At 34.7% G+C, this 25,179-nt stretch overlaps 2 pseudogenes; both read right to left on the bottom strand.

Moving 5' to 3' along the window:
* Positions 1-455: 455 nt before the first annotated feature.
* LOC105712343 (methylcytosine dioxygenase TET1-like) lies at positions 456-1,529 on the bottom strand (annotated as a pseudogene).
* Positions 1,530-2,423: 894 nt separating this feature from the next.
* On the bottom strand, positions 2,424-23,502 carry LOC135268113 (methylcytosine dioxygenase TET1-like; annotated as a pseudogene).
* Between the last annotated feature and the right edge of the window lie 1,677 nt (positions 23,503-25,179).

Here is a 25,179-nt window from a genome sequence, read left to right as displayed (position 1 = left end):
AGAACGTGGACATTTAAAATCTTGTATTAGCTTAATAGAACAGTTAATGTGTAGTCATTGAGTATCATGTAGGTATAGTTTTACAAATGTGTCTATCTAGATTAAGGAGGTTTAATATTAGTTCTAGTCTACTAAGAATACTAATTATATTTAAAAATCATAAACAAAATCAATTTTTGAACTACTTTTTCTAGATCTATTGAATTGAGAATGAATTTTCTTTTATATTCTTTTTTTTGTATTTAAAACAATAAAATTTTTATTTTTGCTTAAAATGAGCAGCTTCTACCAGTTGTCAAAATATAGTCACAGTTAAGAATACCTACCTCATTTTTTTTTACCTCAGACTTGAAAGGTGTGAGATAAAGATACAGTAAATAACACATGATTTTTTAAATAATACCTTGAAAAAATTCACTGTACTAGCAAGGACATTAAGAGGGTGAGAAATGCCTTCAGATCCAATGGGTATAGGGCCCCACAATCTGTGTGAGAGTGTAAGGAAACATAACAACAACATCGTCATGGGTTAATTTTAATGTTTTATGAGAAGGAATTTGATTAAAATCATTTCCTTAGAGGACCATTCAGGACCTTCATTAGCTTCCTGGTCTTTTTGCTCTGAGGACTTCATTTTCTTATTCTTAACTTCTTTAGCCTGAAACTTACTCTTGTTTAGTTCAGAACCACGTTGGGGCTTATTCAGGTTTCTGTGCTGGTAAAAGACAAGGGAGAGGTGAGTTGATTGACTAGGGTTTGTGAGCTCAGAGGAGTCATAATGGGAAGCTGTAGCAGGGCTCACTGAATCAAAACTGGTCATGAGCCATGCCATGACTACCCAACCAATATTTGCATCCAAAATATGTGCTTACTGTCTGACCAATACTCATCAAGGTGGGACAATTTCTCCTCAGCAGGTGACAGGAGGAATGCTAATTGTGTAGCCAAACTTTGTATGTTATCTTTAAGGTTTTTTTCATGGCCTCATGTCCCACACAGATTCATTCTGCTTTTATATATTGTCTTTCTGGATTAAGTCCTTTGGTAATTCTTTCATAGTATGTGTATAAGGGAGAGCTTGAATCAATTCTAAATCTTCTGGAGCTTGGGCTTCTACCAAACTTATTGCTATTGAAGTACATACTCCATGAACAGACAAAGGAGAATGAAGCTTGACACATCTCTGGATCAACTCCTTGACATGTACAGGTATGATTTTAATTGAGGGTGTATTTTCTGTCAGCGGGATGCATGTTGCATAACTTTAGATTCTTGGTGAGCTCTGTGTACAGCCAGTCAGCCACTGGGAGAGGAATACCATCCCACACCATGATGAGCACCCCCATCACAGCAGTTGGACAGTGGTGGCCTGTATGCTGGTAGACCAGATAACTTTTTCTGTACCAGTGTTTCTTCTTACAACCCCATTAGCGATTGTATACCTATTAGAGCTTTTTTCCTTCTTTGCCAGTGTACACTACTGTTTCTATCCTTAGTAAGTTTCCTTTTCGACCATACCTATTCTCCATGATTTCCCTGACAACAGCAACACCTGCTCCTGCCCCAGGGGTATATAATATGAACCTTTGACTTTTCATGTAACTTGATCAGGACAGTTGTTGCAGGTGGGCAGTTCCGAATCTTTAGTTATAGACACCAGGTTTTTTGTAAGGATAGTAAAGAAGTTCATGTCATAATCACTTCACCAGGACTGATCTGTGCACTCTCTGCTGTGGAAAACTCTGATGTTTCAACACTGGATGAACATACTCCCTCTTCACTTTTGGTAGAAACAATTGTAATTCCACCAGAACATGGAATATTTACATTCCTGAGTTGGTGCTGACTTTGTTAAGGGTGTCTTATGAGAGATACAAGGTAATGTCAGTTTCTGATGCGTAAGTTGCCTTTAAGAGCAACTATAGGCTTCTTTTTCCATCAGTCTCCTGATAAGGTGGATTTTTGTCTTTTTCTGGGTTGTGTTCTTTTGCTTTGTTAATGATGAACTATGATTATTCTGTACATTCAAAGGTGGTTTCTATTGTATTACAGTCTTCTCTTGACTGTATTTTTGCTGTATATTACATGCAACAAAGCTTATCGGTGTACTTTCAACGTTTTTTGTCCTCTGGTTTTATACAATTGAATTTAATCAGTGAAGCATGTTGTGTCAACTGTATTGCAACATCTTCTTCAATTTGAGTATGGGCTTCATCCTGACATGATAGGCCATCTAAACCAAATTTTTGCTGCTGTCCAGTAAGTGGTTACAGTACCCCAACTATTATTTTTTTTTTTTGGTGGCAACTGATGCAAATTCTTGCAACAATTATCAAGAGTAATCATACCTTGAGCAATAATTTTATTGGTATCACTCTTGGATGAATTTAATTCTGGCATGAAAAGAGATAACTGGCTATTCTCTACTCTGATTCTTCATCATTCTCTGACTTTGATGGGGAAGAATTATCTGACGGGGCTTCTGAGAGCTGAGTCAGGACCTTTATGGCCACCATATGGTTAATCTCTTATCTTTCTTTAAGGGTAGGAAACTTGGTTGAGATCCATCTTTTGGTTCTTTGCTTGGTATAATCTCAGGAGTTTGTGGTTTATCATCTTTATTGTGTATACTACCATGACAATTTATGTTGGAGTGTGAAGAATGTGGAAATTGCAGTTTTAAAGTCTGGCTGCTGGAAAACTAAAACATTACTTCACCCTTTGAGATGATAACAACTTGCATTAGTAGCAATGGAGCTCATGAAATTATTATGGTTTGCAGTGTCTTTTAGGACTTTATAAGATTGTTTTCAAATGTCTTACAAAATTCTTCAATATTAAATTTTTAAAATGACACATTTATTTCAGTTGATAAATAGTGTACATGTTTAGTGCCATTTCTTACAGTTTGTACAAGCAATTTTGGAGGTTTAGTTTGTCTCTTGTCAACTTCAGATTTTTTTGATTTTTCAGCTTCTGGAACATGAGCACTGAAACACTCTCTGACACAATCACTTAAATGTAATTTCTTGTTTCACATCTTCTCCACCTCAATGCCTGTCATACTTTGTTCAAATTTAGTTACATTTTCAAGGCATGTGGATTCAATTCCAATCCTTCTTCTTCCCCATCTACTGTAGTCCATGGATTCTGAGTTGGGGCCATTTACTGTTTGTTGTCAAAATCTGCCTTGAAAACTTTGGGTTTCTTTTCTGTCTGGAGTCTCTTGATTTCCTTTATAACCTCCAAAGGCACAGTGACAGATGATGTCTTTATCAGCTCCTCATATTTCTCTTCTTACAGATCTGATGTCTGTTCTTTCTGTTTTTGCATTAGTACATTCACCAAAGTTGGACTTCCGCTGATAGGGTTCAAAGACCCCATATTTCTTTCATTTCTTCTTTTTCAAAGTGGGTAGTAAAGTGGTATCCTGGCCTTGCAAACTATGTTGTGAAATGTTTCCATTTTCCTATCATTTAAAAGATTTTTGCTAAGATAGATCCAATTTCTTCCTTTAATATTTAGTAGAATTTGTCAGTGAGTTTGGATATGAGCCTGAAGTTTTCTTTGTTGGAAATTTTAAATATGAGTTATTTATCTAATGGTCATAAAACTTTTCAATTCTGTTTCTTCTTAATTCATGTTTGGCAACTATCTGCATAAAACATGTAGACTTTCTAATTTACTAGGATGATTTTACCCTCAACATCATTTTACTGATGCCACATTTTTGTCTGTGAGTGGTACAAGGATGCTCTTTTTGCATTGATACTACATTTTAGTGCCTTCTCTCTTCCTTATGTGCTTAATCTTGTCCAAGGTTCATATACTGTGTTAATTTCTTCATAAATCAACTGTTGGTTTTCTAATTTTTGTTGTTTTCTATTTCACATTTTTTTCTACTTTTGAAAAAATATCCTCTATTTTGTCCAATATTCTTTTTTTCTAAATTCTAAATTTCTATAATGAATGCGTACATGATTAAATGCCTTTTTTACTTTCTGAATTTGATTTGGAAGTTATGCTTTCAATCAAAACAACAGTGAGATATCATCTCACACAAGTCAGAATGGCTATTATGAAAAAAGCGAAAAAAATAACAGATGCTGGTGAGATTGTGGAGAAAAGGTACATTTATGCACTGTTGGTAGGAGTGTAAATTAGTTCAACCATTGTAGAAAGCAGTGTGGTGATTCTTCAACGAGCTTTACAGATCTATCATTCAACTCAGCAGTCCCATTTCTGGGTATATACCCAAAATAATATAAATCATCCTATCAAAAAGACACATGGATGTGTATGTTTGCTGCAGCACTATTCACAATAGTAAAGACATGGAATCAACCCAAATGCCCATCAATGACGGATTGAGTAAAGAAAATGTGTCACATATACACCATGGAATACTATGCAGCCATAAAAGATAATAAGATCACGTCCTTTGCAGGAATATGAATGAAGCCAGAAGCCATTATCCTTAGCAAACTAACACAGGAACAGGAAACCAAATATTGCATGTTCTCACTTACAAGTGGGAGCTAAATTATGAGAACCACATAGTCACATAGAGGGGAACAACAGACACTGGAACCTACCTGAAGGTGGAGGGTAGAAGGAGGGAGAGGATCAGGAAAAATAACTAATAAGTACTAGCCTTAAGAACTGGATGACAAAATAATATGTACAACAAACCTCTGTGACATGAGTTTGCCTATATAATAAACCTGCACATGTACCCCTGAACTTAAAAGCTAAAAGAAGGGAACATTATGCTTTCCTTCTAAGCACAGTTTAGCTGCATATTGCCAATTTAAATATTCAGTATTTTCATTATTATTTCAATTAGATGTACATTTCTTAATTTCCAAACATTTGAATAATTTCTTTAACTCAAATTAAATTTCACATAAAAGAAAATAATGTACCATTTTACTTTTTGGAAATTTGGTGAGACGTATTTTAAAGTTCAACATCTGGTCAATTGCTATAAATGTTTCATGACTATTTGGAAGGAAAAGTGTATTCTAATGTTTTGGGTAAATGTTATTTATATTATTTATGCATTTGTGAATTTTCATAAGATTCTTTGCCTTTATCCTGAAAAACATCATTCAGAAATTTATTTTATATTTGGTGGGACAGTTAGGTGTAGGTCTGGGATAATTAATTCTCAGTAATTTTTGTTTTCTTAAAAATAACTTTACATCACTTTTTTGAAGGTTATTTTCTGGTATATAGGCTTTAAAGCTGGCAGTTTTTTAATTTCAGCCCTTTGAGAATACTATTCATTTGTCTTCTGGCATTCAGTGTTTGTTTTGACATATCAGCTCCCTGTCTCATATGTCACCTTTTGAAAGTAATATGCCATTCCCATCCCATCTTTGACTACTTTTAAGATGTCATTTTGCATTTGGTTTGGCATTTTGCCTACAATGTGTCTAAGTGTGCTTTTACTTTGTAGTTTTGCTGAAAGTTGGCCAAGATTCTGAAATTCTTTGGTATTTTTCTCAATTTTACTTTGTGTATTTTTTCAATTTTGTTAAATTCTTAACCCTTATTTTTCAAATATATCTTAATATATTGTACTCCATTCTCTCTGTGTTCCTCTTTTAGGACTGTAATTACATTTTCTCACATTAGTCTCTATGTTTCTAACCTTCTTGATCCTTTTGATCTTTGGGCAATATTTTCTCCTGAGCTATACTCCATTTCATTTTTTCTTTATACAGCTAGATCTAATCTGCTGTTAAACACTGCCATTGAATTTTACTAGTTTTCAATTATGAAATTTTCTTTTTGTCTTTAAATTTTCTGGCTATCTCCTAAAATGATCAAATCTGACATTTCTTTCTTGAATATATTAAATGTAATTAATGGTCTGCTTCCAGCAACTCTATTGTATAGATTCACTATCCTGTTTTTGATTATGAAAATTTGTCTTCAATGTACCTGGTTATTTTTCATTTCTTGTCAAACATCACAGACATATGTATACATGATACATATAATTAAAACTTTGGATATTTAAACCTTCCTACCAAGAATATTTATAGTTATGTCATCTAGAAGGCTGGGGTTTTGGACTGTAGCAACATCACTGACAATTTAGCAAGATTATTCAGAACTGAAATTATTTAAAGCTGGTTTTCAGATCCTGTGAGAGTCACACTAAATTATTCTTTTCTCTTTTTAAATGTTTCAACCTAAATTCAAGGTATTGATGAGTTAATCTCCCCTCCAAACTTTTAGTGGGTCATGAAATCCACTAAATCCACTTCATTCATCTAGATTGGAAATTGGCAAACCACATTTCTTTCTACCTAGAGCAAAAGGCAAATCTGGCATTCTTCTGTTTCTATAAATAAAGTCCTATTAGCACACAGGCACGACCATTTATTTAAATATTGTACATTACTGGTGCATTGCTACAACAGCAGCTGAGTTGAAAAGTAGACCTTGTGGGTCACAATGCCTGAAATATTTACTATTTAACCTTTTACAGAAAAAGTTTACTGACCCTAGAATTGAGAGTTGACCCAAAGGAAAAAGCAGATAATGTACGTGCTTTGTAGTTTCTCTTGGTTTCCTTTATCTTGGAAATCTTGCCCCACATATTCTGCACTGCCTTAGTAGCACACCATAATTTTAAAGTAGAGCTCTAGTCTTCCCCTACACATTATTTATCCCGTCCTTCTCAATGAGAGAACCACCCAAAACACAGTCCAAATGCCACTCCAAATGGAAATCTGTGTTTTAGACTCTAAGAGGAGAAACAGTGGAGTAGATTTAGTAGGTAGGCATTTCATGTCATTTTATTCACATTGATGTGTAAAGCATGATACTAAACATCTGTTGGGTAATATAAAGAAAATAAACTCCTTCTCTTGATGACATCTTTTTGTAAGTTATGAAATAATAATGTATTATTTATTCTTTAATCTTCTTAGAGTAAGTAAAATGTGGTGATCCTACTGATTTGGCCAAATAAGTCCGTATCTGGACTTAGGCCATGGACTTTGTGAAGTCCATGGAGTCCTTTCTATGTGTCTGTTTATATGAATTTTAGAATTTTCATGTATTCACTATATTTGATTAATATCAATAGTTTTGTAAGTATGACTTTTATTAAATATGTTAGCAGTAACCAGGCTCTGCCACTTTCTAGCATTATGCTTAAATTTTCTAAGCCTGACTTTGTTTGTTCTTTTTAAAGTGAGTTTGATAATACTTTGCAGAATTAACTTGAGAATTAAATGAGATGACATACACAACATGCCTACCAGAATGCCAAACTCTATTCTCTTTTATTTTGTTCAAAATAAGATGCAGGACAATGGGCCACTGCCTGGCTGCAAGTTAGAATTACTGGGAGATAATGCTTCCTGCAGTAATTCTAAATGCCTAAAACAGACCCACAGCAATTAATTCTGAATCTTCCAGTGTGAAGCTAGTGTATCCTCAGATGAATCCTCTGCTCATTCATTGTTAAAGACCACTGAAAAAGTAAAGGAAATTCAAGTTAGATCCGGGCTTGGATTTTACCACCAGTGTTTGTGTGTGATCTTAATCCAATTTTAATTTATCACTCATTTTTCCAATTTGGAAAGCACATATAATTTGCAAAATTGCTAAGAAATTAACAAATAAAATGTCAGTTTTCAGACACATAATAGTTTCTCAATAAATTGAAGCTTTTTAAAAAACTCCTTTCTTTCCTGACTTAAATTTAAGTTTCTATTGCTCTATATTTCTATCTTGATTATTCTCATGAGCTCCAAATTTCCCTTGAATTTTACAGGCCTTACTTATCATCATTCTTCTCTTCAGTTAATTACTCTGGAGGCTTTTCTTAATCAGCAAAGCAAAAGTAGCCATTTGTATACAATGATTCTCCTTTTACTTAGTCTTTATTTATATTTGTCATATCACTTAACCTTCTATGAATTATCTTGTTTATTCTTATTTACTTATATTTGTCATATTTAACCTTCTATGAAATTATCTTGCGTATTCTTATTTCTATTTCTCACTATGCAATATGAGTCTTAACATATAGCTTTGCATTTAAACCTAGTGCCTATAACAGATTATGGCATAGAAGGCATTCAATAATTAAGTGTAGATTGACTGCATTAAATTCTGATTTAAAACTGTGACTAAAGAGCATGAAAGGATAGAAAGAATGCGAAGTTTTCTAACTCCATATGAAATTCTCTAACAGCTCAATTATGTCTTCTTGGGAATCTGAAAATGTGTCTTATATTTCTTATAAAAAGATCTCCTTGAGAAGAGAGATTATCCTCTCCTTGAAAGATTAGGCATTTTGATTCATTTAGCACCTAGAAATAAATAAGTTAATAAACAACTTTGCCCTCTTAGCTAAAAAATAAATGGCTGGCAATAGCAAAACACTTAAGAAATATCTTGAAACTGTTAGAGCCATGTTTGTGCAGGGATAAATCTACAAAAGCAATCAACCATAATAGATATGAGTTTATGCTTTGGAGTTAAAGACAATTCCAGCTGGGGCTCTGCAGCAGAGGCACTTTATGTCCAACTCACATCCCTGGGAACTTGCTGTCTGCTTCTGTTTGCATCTAACCATCAAGGTCTGCATGTGTATATCTGATGGCTGTTTTTGCCGCTCTTCTTCATATATGGAAAGTAATACTACCCACATGTGATTGGCCCAGGAATTAAAATTCACAAAAGATTGCCTCAACTATTGACTTGGTCATTACTCTAAAATTAATTCAACATCCTTTTCCCCCAGCTGTGGTAATTCCTAGGTGTGGCATTCACAATTCTCAGATTTTCCCCATGATATTAAACTTTAGTAGCCCACAACATTAGTTATCTTATGGTGAAGACTCTACTAACCAAATTTGCTTTTCTCTGTCACTTTCTTACTCTACTACTAAGATTACCTGCATTTCTTAAGTAAATTGCTTGCACTGACACTTTAGTTTTAGGTCCTTCCACTTACAAACTGTAATTTTGGGTAAAGAAATTAGCTCACGTTTCCCTGGTTTTCTCATCTGTAAAATGTAGGTACAAATTCATCCATATTACCATTTTGCTGTGAGGTTTAAATAAGTTAAGATGTGTAAAACACTTAGGAGAGAACTTGGCATATATTAAGTACTCAATAAACGTTATTAGTCTTTTTATTGTTTGACTTGATTTTGACTAGTGCCAAGTGCTCTTTACAGGTTCTCTATGAAATTTTTACAACCACGATAGACTGATACTTAAAAAGGTAAAATAACTTGCCTGAAGTTGCACAGAGGATTTGAAAATGAGAGATGAGCCCATGTGACTTCAGAGTGAGTACAAATTCTTACCCAGTTTTAGTGTTATTTGAAATTTTATCTCTGAGTTTGATAATGTGTCTGGCTGATTATATATATCTGATGCTGAGACAGGTAATGAAAGTACCTATCTTGTTAAGTTTACAAAAATTAGTGTTTGAACTTTAGTATGCATAAAATTTACTTGGGGGGACTTTCAAAAAATTAAATTTTTAGTTCCTTTGATTTTATTTATTTATTTTAGGTACAGTGTCATGTTCTGTTGTTGTAGAATAGAGTGTAATCATACCTCACTGTAGCCTCGAATTCCCATGCTCAAGAGATCTTTCTGTGTCAGCTTACTGAGCAGCTAGGACTACAAGTGCACACCACCGCTCCCGGCTAGTTTTATTTTTTTGGTAGAGATGGGGTCTCACTATACTGCCCAGCCTGATGTGGAGCTCCTGACCTCAAGCAATTCTCCCACCTCAAACTCTCAAAGCCTGAAGATTACAGGTGTGAGCCACTGGGCCCAGCCCCTTTTATTTTAAAACAAAATTTTACACTTAACAGCTCCAATTCAACTGGTATGAAATGATATTCAAATTTTTACAAGCACTTTGGTTCTTAATCTAGTGGTACACAAAACACTTTAGGAAATGTGTTTATAATAAAATCAAAGATCTTTTCAGACCCTGATACTGGGGCCACATTAAAGATCTAACAAACCATAAAAAAACTGGCTCTTGGAACACATTTTATATAATGAGGCCACATTAGAATGAGACATTAAGACAGGTTTTAAGTTGTTTTTCTCTCTCTTTCTTCTTTTTTTTTTCCACTGGGATTTTTTGGATCTTTTGCAAAAGAAAGGTTAGTTTTACTCACACTGGATGAGTGTGTCCTATTGTTTTCTCCCTCATACAAATTACCAAAAAAAGCACTTTTTAAGGACCTTGCTTACAGTTACCACATAGGATCAGTGGGAAGTCCAGTCACTACACTTCAAGAATAGGAAGAAATAGCATTGACAGGATGAGATGGTTGGACTGTGTTCTGTGTACAATTCCAAAAGCATAGTCATAACTTATAGATTTCTCGGAATGCATGCCTGTTGCTTCTGTTACAGGGTTTTCTAGCAAAAGAATGCTTATTAGAAGATGTTTTAACTCTCAGATTCTTTGATTGTCCTTCCTGGCTGGGAAGTATCTCCGGATTCTCTGGTAGAGTCAACCAGTTGCTTCCTTTCACTGGTAAATAAATGAGATGCTGCAAGAACTTCTGTTTCCCTTCTATATCCATAGGGAATTTGTTTCTCTTAAATGAAAACAACAAATGACTACATGATTTAAATTGTAACTTTGTACCAAGCCATCATTTCAAAATCCTCAAGACTAAAAATATATATAATGCAAGAAAACATGAAAAGTAATTAATGTAGTGAGACTATTTTGTATTTTTCTACCAAATCAACAAATAAATTTTAAGCCATTCCTGTTCCTTTTTTTCCACTTTCTCTTGTAGTTGGCAGCTAAAGTGTTTAAGTCAAACAATAACTGGATTATGTATGTCTGCCAATTGCTTTCTTTTTTTTTTGGCTAACAAACACGATTTTTAGATTCTTGGCTGAGTCAATAAGTTCCTACACTGAATGGAAAAATTAACCCATGCAGATTAAACTGAAAAACAACAACACAGTTTGGTAGCACTAGGAAATTTCTAAATTATTTTGTACTTTCACATAATGGAGTGAGACTTACCACTGAAAAATACTGAACATTAGAAGTGTGTGTCTTGGTCTTTTTGTGCTGCTATATCAAAATACTGTGCACTGGGTGGCTTATAAACACTGAGATTTATTTCTCACAGTTAGGAGGTTGGAAAGTCTAAGATCAAGGTACTATCAAGTTCAGAGTCTGGTGAGAGCCTACTCTCTGATTTATAAGTGGTACCTTCTAGCTGTGTCCTTATATAGTGAAAGGGACTAACTTGCTTTCTTTTGTAAAGGCACTAATCGCTTTGTGAGGATTCTGCTTTTATTAACCAATCATCTGCCAAAGGCTCCATCCCCTAGTACCATCACCTGTGGAGTCAGAATTTTAACATATGAATTTGTGGAGTACAGACATTTACGTCATAGCACTATATAGTCAATATACATTGCATTTATTATTCATTAATTGATTAATAATCATGTATTAGTTTTTGCATATCTTCCAATTTGCATTTGCTGATAATCTGTATTTTGACAAAAAATTATTTACAGAACAGAGTACAGTAACCTGAACTTTTTCATCTTCTTTCTTGTGTACACAGTAAATTTACAAAACAAATAAGTTAATGAATAATATTTAGGCCATCTGATACTTTTGGAATCACATTAAGCTCAAGTTTTACTCTAATCATGGCGTAAGGAACAAGGAACTGTGAGATAATTTTATAATTAGGCTCATTTTGCTTTGTCAGTAACTAAACTTTTAAGACAGAACAAGCAAGAATTATCTTAAACAGAATAATTTTCTGTAGAAAAAATGCCATAAGCAATCTTTACTATTATTTTTATGACCAACACAGATTTTTATGTGTACTTATAATTTGATTACATTAACTAAACTCTCTGTATTAAAAAGATAAGAAAATCTTGTAGACAAAAGAGCACTGACCTACTTTTCGGAACAATAGCTTCTCAAATGTTGTCCCAGTAGATTTCATGAAGTTTACTCAGAACTGGATAATGATAAAAATGGAGGATGAAAAGAGCTTAAAGGTAGTACTATTGGGATTTGAGATAAAGGAACCAATTTAAACTGACAAAGTAGAGAGCATTTTGCCATGGGCATGATGATGACAACTAGATCTGATTATTTTGTGTGTATTGCAATTCCAAATTGCTATTCATTAATATTGGGTTGAAGAGAGAGATGAATTGAGAATAAATGCTATGAGAAAGATGCATATCAAATATTTACAATGTTTACAATGGGAAAGGCATTGTGCTTAACACTAGGGGGAATAGAAAGATGAATAGTCTCTGATAGCTAATTCAAAGAGCTCTTTACAATCAGAGTTTATTATTGTAACCTTAAACTGTGTCATTAGGAACATAAGGAGGGATAGGTGCACACGTATTTTTACTGGTATCCTATAACTGAGGTATTAACTGTGTGCTCCTCAATAAGTGATTTTCTTCACTTAGCCTAAAAGCAAGGTACAAATCTTTGTAAATAACAGTATAGACAGCTACACCAGTTGACAGGTATTAATGTGGAAACAAATATTTTTAATCATCTCTAGAAGAAAGAACACCAGATTTTCTCATGTTTTCTAGCCATATATAATTTGAAGAAATATAGATAAGAGACTCTGATGTTTTATTTATTTATTTATTGACAAGAACACTGAAGTTTTTGAAGACTTAGCTACAGTGCACAAATTTCTCCAGCAGTTGAATGATAACCAAAGCCATGAAATACACAGGTTTTGATGTGTCAGGCTCTTGGTACTAGTGACGTATGGAAAAAAGTGACAACATTTCACCTTAAAGGAAAATATCTAGGTTTGTGTTAGAGGAGAAACAGGATCTCCTTTTGCAAATTATTTTCTCCTCTTTTTTTCTTCTGTTCTTCTTACTAATCCTCATCTCTCTGTTCTTCCTTATTCACAAATTCATCAGAATCTCCTTTAGTACCACAGTTTACATGAAATATACCTAGTTGTTCATCTGCCATACTCTCCTACTATTTTGAATCCTGTTCTAAATTCAGAGATAATAAGAATTGTAGGATAGTAACTTGATCCTTTATATAAGAATTGAGTTTTACAGACAAAGAAACACTAACAGGTAAATGAAAAATTGCCACTATGATATTTGCTGCAATGAGAACATCCTGTCTCAGATCCAAACATAGATAAACATAAAGGGTAGGTGTTAGGAATTTAGATACATTAATAATGATAATAGTAAGCAAAAGCAATCACCATGGACTTTCATAAAGAGGAAATCTATAACCTTAAGTTGAGGGTCTAACCTTAAGGTGAGGGCTGAATAGAAAGTAAGAACCTGTGGAAAGTAAGAACCAATGCTTTAATGCCTGCTTTAGATTGAGAGCTCAACATATCCTGTAAATAAAACCAGGATCTGTACATTAAGCTGGGTGGGTGTTGGTTTCTGAAACTGTGGATTAGTACCAAGTAGCTACTCCCACTTTTCCTGTTCCAAGCTTACATCTGGAAAGATTTTATATTTTGTTCCTTAGTGAAAGAAGTAGGATTGGGGGTAGACACAGGACGTCTGCCTGACAAGAAACTGCATTTTCACCTTATAAGCAGTATTACATATCTGTGCAGTTGGAGAGACCCAACACAGTGAAGTCACAGATATGAAATGAAGAACTTATACAACCCATAAAGCTGGTCTGTTTGGGAAAAAAAAATCAAAATGAGTTCAGAAAATAAGAGGCAAGAAGAAGCCCAGTGCCATGCTTGAGTCAAGGCTGATATGATTAGCAACAGGTTCAACAAATGGACAAATTTATGCTTGATTAAATTAGATTAGTAGTGCATCCTGAAAAAAAAATGTAAAAGCATTTTTTAAATATCCATAGTTTAAGTAGGGCAGAAAGATAATATAGATGAAATGAGTATAGACATAAAGAAAACTTGGCCGTTTATTAAAATAAAACCATAGTCATTGGAAAAAATTATAGGAACTCTTAAAACTGCACACAGTTTATTAAAATAAAACCATAGTCATTGGAAAAAATTATAGGAACTCTTAAAACTGCACACAGTTGAAGTCAGAATTAGCAAAGTAGACAATACAATTGAAGAAATGTTTCAAAATGCATCAGGTGAGGTAAAGAGATCGAAAGAATAAACCAGTTGCAAAATGTAAGCGATCAGGAGCTTACAAAGCAAAGCAGCAGCATGGGAGATCGCAAAACAGTGAACAGTGAATCACTGAACAGGTTAAGTGACAGAAAATTATTTGGATTTAAAGAAGTACATAAATCCCCATATCTGAAAACTGGATGTATACTGAGAAAGATGCATTTTTAAACTTGGACACACTGAGTCCAGGAAACAGAGAGGGCAAAGAGGGAAGACATTAGAGTGAAGAGTGAGAGCAGCCACAAGAGAATGGCAATGAGATCAACTTAGTTTTCTTATGTGAGCAAAATACACAGAAGTAATGTCTTTAATATACTAAGCCAAAAAAGTCAAACCAAGAATTTCATGATAATCTATATTTTTCTTAATGAGACTGAAAAAAGAAATTTTAGTTTTAAATTGCTAAAAACTTTTACTGCTCATAGACCCAATATTATTAAAGTACATAAACCAATAAAAACAATAGATGGACTAAGATTGGGAAAGAAAGAACGGTGAAAAAATCAAGAATAAGCATAGAAATTATTCCAACAGCTATATAAATCTAGGTAATAATTTTAAGATTATAATAAAATGTTATTTAAAAATATTATGTAAGTAAAATACGCTTAAAATAGAAGTTGAGGAATTATACTTTGGCAGGAAGTTAAAATTGTTAGGAAATCTAAAGTTAATACATATGTCAATAACAAAATGACAATCATTAAAAAAGAAAAATTAGAATACATACCTTTTCAATAGGTTGTGAAAGAATAGAAAAAAACACCAGATAAATCTTCAAAATCTGAAAATAAGAACAAAATTAAACATAGAATGAAAAAGATAAGAAATCTACATTCATCAGATATCAAATTAATAGAAATAAACTACTATATACTGCAATTTCACATCAGAGGGTTCTCAGGTTGAGTTTATTTTTAAATTCAGGTAGATGTTCCTTATAATTAATTACTGAGTTAGTCAATATATTAACCTGGTTAAAAGTGAAAGTTGGCACTGAAACCTAGCTGTTGGAATACTGTTGGACTAGTGAGCTGTATGAGAAGACAGGAATTGTCAAACTTTGCCTTGGGTCTCCTAGAAAACTTTCTTGGGCCTAGTTTCTATTTTACTTTGAAGTCAGTGATTGTTAGGTTGTTGTTTATATGGCTACTTTCTAGCTTCTGGTAGAAGAAACCAAGACACTACAAATGACTGTTCACTATGATGGCCTCTCTTTTTGTTGGGAGATGTCTATGTCAAATCTGTGGTTTCCTTTTGGAATTACTTTACTCCGTAGATAAATTATAAATTTGTGCCATTTTTGTTTTATTTTATTATTATTCTTTGAAATGGAGTTTCACTCTGCCACTCAAGCTGGTGTGCAGTGGCGTGATCTCAGCTCACTGCAACCTCTGCCTCCCTGGTTCAAGCGGTTTTACTGCATAGATAGATAGATAGATAGATATGAATGATAATACTATGTTTATTTTCTCTAGTGATGATGTCCTTAAAGAAAAAGGATACCATGCAGCAGTTAAAAGAAAACACTTGAAACTGGATGCATAGACAGATTAGAAATCACGTCAAGTGAAAAACTAATATTGCAGAATGATACAAAGACAATGAAGCCATTTATGTAATTTTTAAAACATAAAAATATATTGCACATAATTGCACATGTAGTGTGGAAAAGAAAAATATAAACAAGAACAATATACTCATGAGGAAATTGCTTTTGGGATAGAATAAAGGCATAGATATCTACTTGTCGAAAGAGATGCTGATTTTATGAATAATGTTATATTTATTTTGTTTAGAAACATTGAGGGCGCCAGGCACAGTGGCTCATACCTGTAATTCCATCACTTTGGGAGGCTTAGGTGGGTGATTCACATGAGGTCAGGAGTTTGAGACCAGCCTTGCCAACATGGTGAAACCCAGTATCTACTAAAAATACAAAATTAGTCAGACATGGTGGTAGGCACCTGTAGTCTCAGCTACTTAGGAGGCTGAGGCATGAGAATCACTTGAACCCAGGAGGCAGAGATGGCATGAACTGAGATCTTGCCACTGCACTCTATCCTGGGCCACAGAGCAAGACTCTGTCTCAAAAATATGTAGGTATATGGAATTTCACTGGTTGGGATGGCTCAGTGTGCTTATGTTTAAATGTTTCTCTACCCAAAACACAAAGCACTAACAGATAAAGAGGAAACCAAAAGGTTTTAAATGAGGGTTGCAGACAAGACATATCTGCAGGCCATAAAAATATAAACCAGAATGGTGAGCAGACTAAGGAGGTAGACTTGCTAGGCTTTTGATCCAAAGTAGTATAATAAATGTGTTTAAAATATTTCTCTTAAGATGGGATCCAAATTTATTGTGGGAAGCCAGAGACCAGGAATATGATCTTCAATTTACAAAAAGAAGATGAAAAAAAAATACTGGAGCTAAATTCCTCTTGGGCCTAGAGAAGAAAAACAGACAGAACCTTAAGACCAAGAATAGAGGAAAGATATTCCTTAATACCGTTAATGCAAAAAAAAAAAAAAAAAAAAAAAAGTCAGATTACTTGGGATGCACTTAAATTCAAAGAAAGCTATGCTGAGTACTTGATGTGATATCAGGAATTGCAAGCCATTGGAACCATGGTGTGTCTCAGAAGGAGATGTCAGGAAGCACTTGTTAGAAGATTAGAGGAACATTAAGATTGGAGGAGAGGGCACAGAAATGGGAGACTGTTTTGGAGTCAATGCTGTCAGCAAACAGGTGAAGATGCAGTAATCACTCCAGGTAGCTGGGAGAGAGGGATGCTTGATCACTTACCTGGTTGCATTGCATATTTGTTTTCATGGTTCTTGATTACAGAATATTCTTGTTATTGTCTTGTTCCATCATAATCACAGATAGACCATGGCCAATGTTGGTATTCTGTGAACATTTTTAATTTCAGCAAGACAACCTGACAGCCTCACTAATGGGAACTAGAATAGATACAAGATGTCAGCTTTCAGGACAGAACTTTCTTTTATTTATTTTTCTCATCATCACCATGCTGATATGCCTAGACCTGTTTCTAGATGCAGGCTACACAAGATTTAGTGAAGGTAATTGTTACATCATAAATTTAAGGAGATGCACAAAGGAAAGTGGAGATGAGAAAAATATAAATAAATATGAATGCCTTACTTAATCAAAATGTGTGGGCAAACCCAAATTTCCAAATCTACAAAGAAATGTAATAATAAGGAAGACAAATTAATAATAACTTATAAAATGTACTTAAATTATTTTACTGAAAGATTTTGAGTGGATGCTTGAGGTAGGTATAGGCTATTTAATGAAAAAATGAAGTCATACTTTTCTTAAGTTATAAAATAGTAACAGTTATCAATTCTGGTATTAGGATACAAGTGATTTATTTTATTATTTTTATACTCTCTTGCTCTTCTGTATTTTTTAAATTTCTCAAAAACAAGTTCCTAAAAATGATGAGGGAGGGGTGAAGGGAAGTGCTGGATAGAGAAAGGCCAAGTCCACCTTCCATCCTGTGCTCACAAACCTAAATGAGGAGAGGCATTTCTGTTTTAATGCCCCAAAAGTTGTTTTTTGGCATGCCACACACCCCCATTCTGTGCCCCTAAAAACCCAAGACCCTAATGGGCACAGAAGCAAACAGGTGAACATTGAGAGGAGCAGAAGAACACATTGACAGACACCAGCAGACACCAGCAGACCATCCACAGCAGAAGGATGTGGAATTAAACAGGGTCAGTTGGAGGAGAGTGCAGCTGCTGGGCAGTCCAACTCCAGGGGAGGACCACCATCCCATTCCATCCCCATCTGGCTCCCCATCCATGTCACTGGGAGCTACTTCCACCACTCGATACAACTTTGCACTCATTCTCCAAGCCCACATGTGACAAGATTTTTCTGGTAAACTAGGGCAAGAACCTGGAATATAGAAAGCCCCCTGTCTTGTGTATAAGGCAGAGGGTCTAATCAACCTGCTTAACACAAGCTGCCTGCTGCCTGCTGCCTTCAGAAGGCAAAGCCCAAAGAGCGCACTGTATGTAACACATGCCCACTGGGGCTTCAGGAGCTGTAAACACTCAACCCTAAGGCCATGGGGTCAGAGCCCAAAAAGTACTCCCCATGACCTGCTGGTCTGCAAGCTCCCGGAAGGGGTTTGAGCAGCAGGGCACTGAATCAAGCCACACCCCTGTCACAAGCCCTGCGATGGGTATAAGAGAACATCTCTGGTTTCAAAAATGTGTTGGGATAATTGAGCAAGCAGCATGTATTTAGCATCTAGAATCATAGTGCCATTCTTGTTATTCTGAGTTATAAAGAGAGAAGATATGATCTTACCCTCAAGAGTCTTAAAGCAGAGTTGAGGAGACACATATAACAAAATATACAGTGACAGGAAAATAAATATAGCACAAAATTTTGTTGAATAATACAGACCATATACATTTATTAAAGATATATAGAACTAAAGAAAGTTTCATCACTTTAAGTCATAAAAAGGTATTTGTTTTTCAAATTTTGGTCAAAAGTCAAAAGAAATCTATGACAATCTAATATGAAGAAAGTAAAACATTCTACTTGCTTATTTCTAGAGATAGCATTTAATTTTATTGCAATTACCTAACAACACAACATGTGTGCTAATGTTGCATATGAATGAATTTTTCAACAGTTACATAAAATACATGAAAAGAAAAGATGTATTTTATATTTAATGCTATTTTATATTTTTAATTTTCTTTGTTTTTACGCTTTACATATTTTCATATTTCTTCCACCATGTTTTAATGTAATTATTTATATGAAGTATATATATGTATCAAATATTTTCCCTGAGTTTATCCATTTTATTTTGAAAACTGTAGTGGATGCAGCCCCCAATGCACCCCTCAGGGTGGAAGCACCTACTTTCTCAGTCACTGGGAGGGTGCAGGCCCCTGTTTTTCTCAATTTCTGGGAGGGCTACCCCGAGGGTACACAGCACAGTTCCCTCCCAGGGTTTCCCTTGACAAAAGGGAGCTGCCTCATTCAAGGAAATGTTTCACTCCCTGGGACAGCCAGATCCACTGAGTGGGTGCTGAGGGAGTCAAAGTTCTAGACTCTTTGCAGCTTTGAGGGTCAGCTACAGAGCTGCCCAAGGGGTGGACTGACACTCTGTGTCCACTTGACTTCAGCTTCACTTCTTCCTTCACCCAATCTTGCTTTGCTTATGCTTTAACGACTTTTGTTCCAGAGAGCAGTCCCTAAAAAACTTCTTGTATGCTGAGCACCTTCTTAGAAATTGTTTCCAGTGAATCTTTCTGTAAAGAAGGAAACATAATAAAGTCTACAATGTGTAAATGGAAATGAAATCTTGCACAAATACGAGTGCAATTGGGATTTTTCTCAATGATTCTACATTACTAATGTTTACTAGTTATCAAATAAATTCTTAGTTTTCTGTATATTGAATTTATAAATTTTAAATCTAAGAATAAATTAATATATTTTTATTGCATTTTAGGTTTTGGGGTACATGTGAAGAACATGCAAGATTGTTGCATAGGTACACACGTGGCAGTGTGATTTGCTGCCTTCCTCCCCATCACCTATATCTGGCATTTCTCCCCATGCTCTCTCTCCTAAACTCCCCACCTCCCGCTGTCCCTCCCCTATTTTCCCCCTCAATTTTAATTTTAAATAATTTTAAATTTTAAATTTTTTTCTCCATTGAATTCAAATAAAGCTACAGATTTCCTCACCTATTCCCTAAAATATTTTATCAGTGGAAATGTGAAATGGCTTCTATGAGTAAGATCATTAAAACCAAAAGGAAATGGCACAATCATGTTCTTTCATCATGGAAACCTGAAAAGTTTTAAAAAATCATGCTACAACTAGCAGTCACATCAAGCTGTCATATAATAAAATAAATGAAAACATAAAAAGACTTTTCCACTATATTTATTATCTTGTTTACACACACACACACAAATTATGCTTTTGTTGACTCTTAAAATATATGAAACAAAAATTCAAGCCCTATATCCTTTGGTGGCCAATTAATATATTCATCCATGAATTGTTTTAACAACTTTATTGAAATTTAATTTGCATACTATAAAATTCACTCATTTAAAGTATACATTAAAATCGTTTTAGTATACTCACATATGTGTAACCATTACCACAGTCACTTTTAGAACATTCTCTCACCTCAAAAAGTCTCCCTGTCCTGTTCCTTTTAGCTATCACATCTGTATCGTCTTTCTCCCCACGTAGTCTTAGGGAAATATAAATCTATATTCTCTGTCTATAGATTATCTTATCTATGCTAGACATTTCATATCAATGGACTGATTAATGTAGTCTTTTGTGACTGGTTTCTTTCATTGAGCATAATGTATTTAAGAGTTATATGCTTCATAACATGTATTAAAAATTCATTATTCTCATTGCTAAGTATTTTGTATGTATTTTCTACAATTGCTTTTTAAATCCATTAAGAGAAAGAAAGGCTTTAATGGTGCTCATTATAATAATATAATTCTCTTTATCAGTGCCCTTGATTTAATCTGAGAATGAGAAGATACTCAAAACAGTTTTTCATGTCGAGAAACTTCCATAAATTTGAGAAAAGAATTTATAAATTCTTAGGTAGTATAGTAGGGGCTGATACTTAACCATAGTGGAGACACAGAGTAGGAAGTAATGCTTTTAATCAGGGGTTTGATAAAGGTCTCAGCATGTAGGTGCCATGAAATAACTTATATGAGTATTGAGAGAAATTTCAGGAGCACCTGAAAAGATTTGTGCAAGTACCTGTCATCTTTCCTGAACAGGATAAAATGTTGTGGCTGTTCCTTGCATCACAGAAGGTCAAGTGTCAGCTGTATGGTACACATACCCCTGACAAGAATATATAATAAGCCACGATGAAATATGGTTGTAGTTGTTTTATCTACATCATTTTTAACATGTAATATTTTCATTTCCATTTATTTTCTGTGTTTCTTAGATTAAAAATACAGGAAAATTAAATACTATTCTGTTTAAAGTTCTTGTTTCTTTGTCATCTGGAAGTTGTAGAAAACATTAAATAAAATTATCTCAGCACTTTGGGAGGTTGAGGCAGGTAGACCACCTGAGGTCAGGAGTTCAGGAGACCACCCTGGCCAACCTGGTGAAACCTCACCTCTACTAATAATACAAAAATTAGTTGGGTGTGATGGTGGGCACCAGTAATCCCAGCTACTTGGGAGGCTGGAGAATCACTTGAACCTGGGAGGCAGAGGTTGCTGTGAGCCGAGATCCCGCCATTGCACTCCAGGATGACAGAGCAAGACTCCATCTCAAAAAATAAAAAATAGATTTAATGAATCTTATTATTTCTTTAATGCCAGTATGAGTGAGGAAATACAGTTTTCTCAAAAGAGTAAAACATGTTTTTAAAATTCTAACTAATTGAAAACTCTTAGGATAGTTAAATAAAGAGAATTTAAAAAAGGAGAAAAAATTTATTTTATTTCAGATACATTTCAATATTTCACTAGACTCAACCAAGTCCTGTCAGTGACAAGATATTTGTTCCAGGGCCCAATATAGTATAAAGACAGTAGCGTAGAATGTAAGAAATTCTAACTGCACCAAAAAGTCATATTGGAAATGACTGAAAAAGTCAAATGAATATGTATCAATCCCACTTATCCTAATGTACTCTTTTTGGAATAATTTGCAGAATACTGATTAACCATTTATAAATGTATCATTTTAAGAGATAAGAAATTATTTCAAACTTACAGATTTTACACTAAGATTTCTGCAAAAATAAATATGTTGCTGAATTCTGATAATTGATCAAATTAAGAGTGGCATCCTATGTGTAGAGATTTCTCCCTTATTCTACTCCAAGAAATTATGTTTTCCTTCTTAGAAGAATGAGAGAATGTGTGCATTCTTCATCCTTACTACTCCATGCTATGAATAGTATTATATTTATAACAGTATCAATAAAACACTAACACTTTGAAAATCAATGGCATTAGACAGAACTTTACTACAACTTGAATAGGCAGCTGTATAACAGGTTTTTTTTTTTTTTGAGTTGGAGTTTCGCTCTTGTTACACAGGCTGGAGTGCAATGGCACAATCTCGGCTCACTGCAACCTCTGCCTCCTGGGTTCAGGCAATTCTCCTGCCTCAGCCTCCCGAGTAGCTGGGATTACAGGCACATGCCACCATGCCCAGCTAATTTTTTGTTTTTTTAGTAGAGACAGGGTTTCAGCATGTTGACCAGGATGGTCTCGATCTCTTGACCTCGTGATCCACCCGCCTCGGCCTCCCAAAGTGCTGGGATTACAGGCCTGAGCCACCGCTCCCGGCCCAACAGGTTTTATACTATTTGGAATCAATATAATTAATCTCCTCCAAGACTAAAGATAATGCTCAGAGAAAATAAATTAATAAATAAATTAATCACTTTTAAGTCATTTAACTGTTTAAAAATTACTAATAATTTGCCACCAAATAATTATTTCCATTCCAATTATTTTCATTATTCATATTTATTATAGTTTTATGGTTAAGTTTATTTCTCAGTATCAAACATCTCAATATGACATCAAAAAGCTACGAAAATACAAAATTGGAATCAACAATCAAGGTTACAATCCAACAAGTAAACTAAATTCTCAGATTCAGAATTTCCAAATCATTATTTGGTTCACTGACTCTTGTGATATCCCCAAGACAGTCAGTAAGATAAGTTATGGGCAAAATATTAGTATGATTCTCACAAATTATGAGTAGGTAGAAATTGAGATAACAGAATCAATGAAAAAGAAAATCTCAACTGTGCTTCAATTATTCCTGAATGCATAGTTTGGTTTCTAATACATATCTTGGCTTTCCAAAATTTTTCCATTCACATATTTTATGATTTCTTTTCTCTCCTGAGTGGTGATCAATTAATTATAATAAATAGAAAGTAATCATATAGTAACAAAACTAAGCATCATTTGACATTTGCCTTAGCAAATACATTTTTTAAAACTAATTTCATTGTTACAACTATTTACTATGCACTATGTAATATGGTTTGGCTGTTTCTCACCCAGATCTCATCTTGAATTGTAATCCCCATAATCCCTACATGCCACGAGTAGGACCCTGAGGGAAGCGATGAATCATGGGAGCGGTTTCCCCTATGCTGTTCTTGTGCTAGTGAGTGAGTTCTCACAAGATCTGATGGTTTTATAAGCATCTGGCATTTCACTTTCTGGCGTGCAATCTCTTTCCTGCTGTCCTGTGAAGTGGTCCCTTCTGCCATGAGTGTAAGTTTCCTGAGGCCTCCCCAGCCATGTGAAACTGTTAGTCAATTAAACCTCTTTACTTTATAAATTACCCAGTCTTGGGTATTTCCTTGTAGCAATGTGAGAATGGACAAATTCACCATGTTCGCATAAAACAGTGTGAAGGCGGAAAAATAGTATGTTTATGTGTGCATGTGAGTGCGTGCATGAGTGCGTGTGTTGACAAAGAATGCCTTAGGATTACGAGCAGCTGGACTAATCTTTACATCAGTTTCTTTCTGAATATAGTCCTCTTATTTTCCTCCCTCCCTCTGTCCCTTCCTTTCTTTCTGTTTCTTTCTTCTTTTGAAAAGAACAGGCCAGGTTCATTGGCTCATTCCTGTAATCCCAGCATTTTGGGAGGCTGAGGCGGGGAAATCACTTGAGGTCAGGAGTTTGAGACCAGCCTAGCCAACATGGCAAAACCGGGTCTCTACAAAAAAATACAAAAATAAGGTGGCTGTGATGGCATGTGCCTGTAGTCCCAAATACTCAGGAGGCTGAGGCAGGAGAATCGCTTGAGGCAGGAGTATCGCTTGAACCAGGGAGGCAGAGGTTGCAGTGAGCTGAGATCTCACCACTGTACTCCGGCCTGGGTGAAAAAAAGAAAAAAGAAAGGAGAACATTTACTTTAGAAAATGTGCAAATTGTAAATTTGTAAATTTAAAAATGTGCAATTGTAAATTCTTCCTCTTTCTGTTTGAGACATAAATCTTCTCCCAGCCTCTTGACACTTCTATAATTCAAGGATGTCTTTCTCATGGACTGTGAGCCATCCCAGGTTAAGGAATGTAGTGCTCCTCTCAGTTGGTTGGAAGGGTAGCCTAATTTTTAGACATTCCAATTCGCCAAAAATTTTGGTAATCACATTGACTAAACTTCCGCTAAGTTCCTCCAGTACTTTTCCACTCCCTTATACCAGTGCTTACGAACTTTTTCACTTTGTTTCAACAGAGTTGAGATCAGTCAGTCTCAATCTCCTTTTGAAGTTGTCTTGACTTCTATTTGGTGTAGTCTTGAATAACGCCTCCCTTGTAATTTAACCCCTTCTTGTACAAATTTTCTTTGACAGTACCTGTATTCTTTTATCTCCTTTGGAAAAGGAAGGAGGAATTTTAAACATATATTTGCCCCCTCCCCATGTCCAAATATAATTAAATGGCAATAAGTTATTTGGCCACTAGATGACATATGTTTTAATTTCACTTTGCTCCCTTAACTGGACTAAAGCATGACCAGATAATGACAGATAGTCATTTTTTCTTAACATTGTATCCAAAATTAAAATATGACCACTGTTACATATTATATGAATAAAATTATTTTAGAGACAACATAATTATGTCATTCATAATTAATTATTGATCCCAAGTGTTATGCTGCTTTTATTATTTGTTATTTTCAATGGATTTTTTTGTTAATTTTTGTAGTGTACCTATTTATGGCATAGATGAGAGGTTTTGAACTGGAATGCAATGTGAATTTTTTTTAGAAAAAGAATGAGATCCAGTCACTTGCAACAACATGAATAGACCTGGAGATCATTATGTTAAGTGAAATAAGCCAGGCACAGAAAGACAATCATTGCATGCTCTCACATATTCGCGGGATCTAAGAATCAAAACAATTGAATGTATGGATGTAGAGAGTAGAAA

Source organism: Aotus nancymaae, unplaced genomic scaffold, assembly GCF_030222135.1.
Source record: "Aotus nancymaae isolate 86718 unplaced genomic scaffold, 86718_ANA_hifiasm-v0.15.2.pri h1tg000048l, whole genome shotgun sequence".
Lineage (NCBI taxonomy): Eukaryota > Metazoa > Chordata > Mammalia > Primates > Aotidae > Aotus > Aotus nancymaae.
This window is presented reverse-complemented; position numbering and strand designations above follow the sequence as displayed.